Genomic DNA, 7,500 nt, shown 5'->3' on the forward strand with positions numbered 1-7,500 from the left:
CGGAGCCCGGGGTGGGGAGGCCACCCTCCCCGGGGCCCTCAGGGGCCCCGGATGGAGCTCCTGAACACAGACAAGCAAGGGGAGGCTCCCCGGGCACATCGGAACCCCTTTCCGGGCCCTTGGCAGTGCGGCAGGCTGGGAGACAGGGCCCAGGGCCTGAGCACCCGACCCGGGGCCCGCCCGGGCCCCTGGACCCAGCCGGGGCTCCCAAGCCCGGAGGCGCATGGGACGCCTCCCCGGTCCCTCCGGACCCCGTCCCGGGCACCCTGCCACGCAGCAGGACCAAGGACAGAGCCCGGGGTGGGGAGGCCGCCCTCCCCGGGCCCTCAGGGGCCCTAGACACTGCTCCTGAACCCAGCCAAGCAAGGGGAGGCTCCCCGGGCACATCGGAACCCCTTCCCGGGCCCTTGGCCGTGCGGCAGGCTGGGAGACAGGGCCCAGGGCCGGAGCACCCGACCCGGGGCCCGCCCGGGCCCCTGGACCCAGCCGGGGCTCCCAAGCCCGGAGGCGCATGGGACGCCTCCCCGGTCCCTCCAGACCCCGTCCCGGGCACCCTGCCACGCAGCAGGACCAAGGACAGAGCCCGGGGTGGGGAGGCCACCCTCCCCGGGCCCTCAGGGGCCCTAGCCACTGCTCCTGAACCCAGCCAAGCAAGGGGAGGCTCCCCGGGCACATCGGAACCCCTTCCCGGGCCATTGGCAGTGCGGCAGGCTGGGAGACAGGGTCCTGGGCCGGAGCACCCGACCCGGGGCCCGGCCGGGCCCCTGGACCCAGCCGGGGCTCCCAAGCCCGGAGGTGCATGGGACGCCTCCCCGGTCCCTCCGGACCCCGTCCCGGGCACCCTGCCATGCAGCAGGACCAAGGACAGAGCCCGGGGTGGGGAGGCCGCCCTCCCCGGGCCCTCAGGGGCCCTAGCCACTGCTCCTGAACCCAGCCAAGCAAGGGGAGGCTCCCCGGGAACAACGGAACCCATTCCTAGGCCCTTGGCAGTGCGGTAGGCTGGGAGACAGGGACCAGGGCCGGAGCACCCGACCCGGGGCCCGCCCGGGCCCCTGGACCGAGCCGGGGCTCCCAAGCCCGGAGGTGCATGGGACGCCTCCCCGGTCCCTCCGGACCCCGTCCCGGGCACCCTGCCATGCAGCAGGACCAAGGACAGAGCCCGGGGTGGGGAGGCCGCCCTCCCCGGGCCCTCAGGGGCCCTAGCCACTGCTCCTGAACCCAGCCAAGCAAGGGGAGGCTCCCCGGGAACAACGGAACCCATTCCTAGGCCCTTGGCAGTGCGGTAGGCTGGGAGACAGGGACCAGGGCCGGAGCACCCGACCCGGGGCCCGCCCGGGCCCCTGGACCGAGCCGGGGCTCCCAAGCCCGGAGGTGCATGGGACGCCTCCCCGGTCCCTCCGGACCCCGTCCCGGGCACCCTGCCATGCAGCAGGACCAAGGACAGAGCCCGGGGTGGGGAGGCCGCCCTCCCCGGGCCCTCAGGGGCCCTAGCCACTGCTCCTGAACCCAGCCAAGCAAGGGGAGGCTCCCCGGGAACAACGGAACCCATTCCTAGGCCCTTGGCAGTGCGGTAGGCTGGGAGACAGGGACCAGGGCCGGAGCACCCGACCCGGGGCCCGCCCGGGCCCCTGGACCCAGCCGGGGCTCCCAAGCCCGGAGGCGCATGGGACGCCTCCCCGGACCCATGGAGCCCGTCCTGGGCATTGAGCCATGCCGTTGGCCTGGAGATGGGTGCCCCGGACGCCCGGGGGAGGTCTGTCTGGGACACATGGAGCCCGTCCTGGGCATTGAACCATGCCGTTGGCCTGGAGAAGGGAGCCCCGGACGCCCGGGGGAGGACTGCCCGGTACCCGTGGAGCCCTTCCCGGGTACTTTGCAACGCTGTTGGCCTCCTGGAGATGGGTGCCCCGAACGCCCGGGGGGTGGGCTGCCCGGGACCCGTGGAGCCCGTCCTGGGCACTCTGACCTGCTGTTGGCCCGGGGGAGGGACCCCAGACGACCGGGACCCGTGGAGCCCGTCCTTGGCACTCTGACAAGCCGTTGGCCCGGGGAAGGGAGCCCCAGACGACCGGGACCTGTGGAGCCCGTCCTGGGCACTCCTGTATGCCGTTGGCCCGGGGAAGGGAGCCCCGGACGTCCGGGACCCGTGGAGCCCGTCCTGGGCACTCCTGTATGCCGTTGGCCCGGGGAAGGGAGCCCCGGACGTCCGGGACCCGTGGAGCCCGTCCTGGGCACTCTGAAATGCTTTGGCCCGGGGAAGGGAGCCCCGGACACCCGGGGGGGAGGACTGCCCGGGACCCGTGGAACTCGTCCTGGGCACTCTGACATGCCGCTGGCCCGGGGAAGGGTGCCCCGGACGCCCGGCGCCCGTGGAGCCCGTCCTGGGCACTCTGACAAGCCGTTGGCCCGGGGAAGGGAGACCTGGACGCCCGGAACCCGTGGAGCCCGTCCTGGGCACTCTGAAATGCTTTGGCCCGGGGAAGGGAGCCCCGGACGCCCGGGGGAGGACTGCCCGGGACCCGTGGAACTGGTCCTGGGCACTCTGACATGCCGCTGGCCCGGGGAAGGGTGCCCCGGATGACCGGGGCCCGTGGAGCCCGTCCTGGGCACTCTGCCATGCCGTCAGCCTGGATGGAGCCCCGGACGCCCGGGGGGGCGAAGGCCCGGGACGCATGGAGCCTGTCCCGGGCACTCTGCCATGCCGTCGGCCTGGATGGAGCACCGGACGCCCGGGGGACGACTGCCCAAGAGCCATGGAGCCCGTCCTGGGCAATTTGACATGCAGTTGGCCTGGAGGAAGGAAGCTCCGGGTGGCCTAGGGAGGTGTTGCCCAGGCATATCCCATCTGGTCCCCATGGCAGAGAACCACCAACCCTGGAGGGGTGTCCGGGCATACCCTGCCCCATAGTAATCCGGAGGCAAATTACCCCCCTTTCTTGCAATCTGTGCACGCGAGGTGACAGAGGGGACCCAAGGCGTGAAAGAATCCGACCTCATGGAGCACTCGCTGGGATCCGGGAGGCGAATGGCACCTCATTAAGACTTCCAGGGAAGTTCGGCCATCTGGTCCCCCCCATAGGAAAGCGTTGCGGGCGACCAGATGCCCGAGGGGATCCGGGCGACCAGATGGCCGAGGGAATCCGGGCGACCAGATGGCTGGGCATGGAGGTGAAGCCGCCTGGACTCTTCCCCACCCCGTCCCCGTCCCGGGACGAATGCCCGGGACGCATGGAGCCCGTCCTGGCCACTTGACGTCCCGTCCTGGGCATTGAACCATGCCGTCGGCCTGGAGAAGGGAGCCCCCGGACGCCCGGGGGAGGACTGCCCGGTACCCGTGGAGCCCTTCCCGGGTACTTTGCAACGCCGTTGGCCTCCTGGAGATGGGTGCCCCGGATGCCCGGGGGTGGGCTGCCCGGGACCCATGGAGCCCGTCCTGGGCACTTTTACATGCCGTCGGCCTTGAGGTGGGTGCCCTGGACGCCCGGGGGAGGCCTGCCCGGGACCCGTGGAGCCCCTCCCGGGTACTTTGCCAATGCCGTTGGCCTCATGGAGATGGGTGCCCCGGACGCCCGGGGGGAGGACTGCCCGGTACCCGTGGAGTCCTTTCCGGGTACTTTGCAACGCCGTTGGCCTCCTGGAGATATGTGCCCCGAACGCCCGGGGGGAGGGCTGTCCGGGGCCCATGGGGCCCGTCCTGGGCACTGTGACATGCCGTCGGCCTGGAGGTGGGAGCCCCGGACGCCCGGGGGAAGGCTGCCCGGGACCCGTGGAGCCCTTCCCGGGTACTTTGCCATCCCGTTGGCCTCCTGGAGATGGGTGCCCCGGACGCCCGGGGGAGGTCTGTCCGGGGCCCATGGAGCCCGTCCTGGGCAGTGTGACATGCCGTCGGCCTAAAGGTGGGAGCCCCGGACGCCCGGGGGAAGGCTGCCCGGGACCCGTGGAGCCCTTCCCGGGTACTTTGCCATCCCGTTGGCCTCATGGAGATGGGTGCCCCGGACGCCCAGGGGAGGTCTGTCCGGGACACGTGGAGCCCGTCCTGGGCATTGAGCCATGCCGTTGGCCCGGAGAATGGAGCCCCCAGACGCCCGGGGGAGGTGTTGCCCAGGCATATCTCATCTGGTCCCCCGGGCAGAGAACCACCAGCCCTGGAGAGGTGTCCGGGCGTACCCTGCCCCTAGTAATCCGGAGGGAAATTACCCCCCTTTCTTGCAATCCGTGCACGCGAGGTGACAGAGGGGACCCAAGGCGTAAAAGAACCCGACCTCATGGAGCCCTAGCTGGGATCCAGGAGCCGAATGGCACCTCATCGGGACTTCCAGGGAAGCCCGGCCATCTGGTCGCCCCATTGGAAAGCATCGCGGGCGACCAGAGGGCCGGGATCGAAAGGACTCCCAGCTCCCCATCCATCCCAAGCCTTCGCGGTAGGGTTCCTGACTGCCTGCCCACGCAAGGCAGGGCTCTTGGACCCCGGCTGGGCCTCAGGCGCAGGTTGGACCACCGGAGCTCTAGGGCCCGGACGACCTGGGGGAGGAATGCCCGGGACCCGTGGAGCCCGTCCTGGGTACTTTGACATGCCGTCGGCCTGGAGGTGGGTGCCCCGGACGCCCCGGGGGAAGCTGCCCGGGACCCATGGAGCCCGTCCTGGGTACTTTGACATTCCGTCGGCCTGGAGGTGGGAGCCCCGGACGCCCGGGGGACGAATGCCCGGGACGCATGGAGCCCGTCCTGGGCACTTTTCCATGCCTTCGGCCTGGAGCCCCCAGACACCTAGGGGAGGACCACCGTGAAAACCATGGAGCCCGACCCGGGCACTCTGCCATACCGTCAGCCTAGATGGAGCCCCGGACGCCCAGGGGACGAATGCCCGGGACGCATGGAGCCCGTCCTGGGCACTTTTCAATGCCGTCAGCCTGGATGGAGCCCCGGACGCCCGGGGGACGACTGCCCAGGAGCCATGGAGCCCGTCCTGGGCAATTTGACATGCAGTTGGCCTGGAGGAAGGAAGCCCCGGGTGGCCTAGGGAGGTGTTGCCCAGGCATAGCCCATCTGGTCCCCATGGCAGAGAACCACCAGCCTCGGAGGGGTGTCCGGGCGTACCCTTCTCCCTAGTAACCCGGAGGAAAATTACCCCCTTTTCTTGTAATCTGTGCACGCGAGGTGACAGAGGGGACCCAAGGCGCGAATGTACCCAACCTCCTGGAGCCCTCGCTGGGATCCGGGCGGCGAATGGCACCTCATCGGGACTTCCAGGGAAGTTCGGCCATCTGGTCGCCCCATAGGAAAGCGTTGCGGGCGACCAGATGCCCGAGGGGATCCGGGCGACCAGATGGCCGAGGGAATCTGGGCGATCAGATGGCTGGACACGGAAGTGAAGCCGCCTGGACTCTCCCGACCCTGTCCCCGTCCCCGTGCCCGTGCCCGGGATGCATGGAGCCCGTCCTGGGCACTTTTCCATGCCTTCGGCCTGGAGCCCCCAGACACCCAGGGGAGGACCAACGTGAAAGCCATGGAGCCCGACCCGGGCACTCTGCCATGCCGTCGGCCTGGATGGAGCCCCGGACGCCCGGGGTACAAATGCCCGGGACGCATGGAGCCCGTCCTGGGCACTTTTCCATGCCTTCGGCATGGAGCGCCCCGACACCCTGGGGAGGACCACCCTGGAAACCATGGAGCCCGACCCGGGCACTCTGCCATGCCGTCGGCCTGGATGGAGCCCCGGACGCCCGGGGGACAAATGCCCGGGACGCATGGAGCCCGTCCTTGGTACTTTTCCATGCCGTCGGCCAGGAGCCCCCTGACACCCAGGGGAGGACCACCGTGAAAACCATGGAGCCCGACCCGGGCACTCTGCCATACCGTCAGCCTGGATGTAGCCCCGGACACCCGGGGGACGAATGCCCGGGACGCATGGAGCCCGTCCCGGGCACTCTGCCATGCCGTCCCGACAAATTCGTACGGACTCCTAACCTTACGACACGGATCGGAATCGAGCCCTCTCTGACCCAGCAGTTTCAGGCGCCCGGGGGACGAATGCCCGGGACGCATGGAGCCCGACCCGGGCACACTGCCTTGCCGCCGGCCTGGATGGAGCCCCGGACGCCCGGGGGACGAATGCCCGGGACGCATGGAGCCCGTCCCGGGCACTCTGCCATGCCGTCGGCCTGGATGGAGCCCCGGACGCCCGGGGGACGACTGCCCAAGAGCCATGGAGCCCATCCCGGGCACTCTGCCATGCCGTCCCGACAAATTCGTACGGACTCCTAACCTTCCGACACGGATCGGAATCGAGCCCTTTCTGACCCAGCAGATTTCAGGTTGATTTGCTATATACTTTACGTACGATTTTATGGGGGCCGATTCCGATCCGGTACGTAAAAGCAAATACGACCGACATGTCGGACAACCACGTACACCCAGGGGATAGGACTGCCCGGGTCACATGGACCCCGTCCTGGGCACTCTGATCTGCCGCCGGCGCCGGGGATCGAACCGTGATCACCAGATGGGGATATCCCAAAAATCTGGCATGGATACGGCCCGCCAGGACAGGTTTGGGCACCCCTGTTGTACGGACTCCCAAGCCCTACGGTCCTTCTGACACGGATCGGAATCGAACCCAGCAGATTTCGCGTTGACTGCCTCTATATCAGGGGTGCCCAAACCAGTCCTGGCGGGCCGTATCCATGCCAGATTTTTGGGATATCCCCATCTGGGGATCACGGTTCGATCCCCGGCACCGGCGGCAGATTAGCCCAGCACCAGGTGACTCTGGGAAATAGCTGGCGCCGCGGCTAGGGCGGCTGACTCCGGAATCTGGAGATTTTTTTATTTAAGGTTTTTGTAGAGCGCGTAGTAACCCTCGAGCATCCCAGAGATCAGGGTTCGATCCCCGGCACCGGCCGCAGATTAGCCCAGCACCACGTGACTCTGGGAAATAGCTGGCGCCGCGGCTAGGGAGGCTGACTCCGGAATCTGGAGATCACGGTTCGATCCCCGGCACCGGCCGCAGATTAGCCCAGCACCAGGTGACTCTGGGAAATAGCTGGCGCCGCGGCTAGGGCGGCTGACTCCGGAATCTGGAGATTTTTTTATTTAAGGTTTTTGTAGAGCGCGTAGTAACCCTCGAGCATCCCAGAGATCAGGGTTCGATCCCCGGCACCGGCCGCAGATTAGCCCAGCACCACGTGACTCTGGGAAATAGCTGGCGCCGCGGCTAGGGCGGCTGACTCCGGAATCTGGGGATCACGGTTCGATCCCCGGCACCGGCGGCAGATTAGCCCAGCACCATGTGACTCTGCGCAATAGCTTGCTTAATCTTCCCAACGGCCCCTAGCGCCTAGAGACCCTTACGGGTGATTGTGCGCCTTACAAATGTGGATTATTATTATTATTATTATTATTTGGGCCGATTACGATCCGGTTCGTAAAAGCACATCTGCCCGAATCTGTCGGACAACCACGTAAGCCCGGGAGAGGACTGCCCGGGACCCGTGGAGCCCG

This window comes from Lissotriton helveticus, chromosome 8 (genome assembly GCF_964261635.1).
Source record: "Lissotriton helveticus chromosome 8, aLisHel1.1, whole genome shotgun sequence".
NCBI lineage: Eukaryota > Metazoa > Chordata > Amphibia > Caudata > Salamandridae > Lissotriton > Lissotriton helveticus.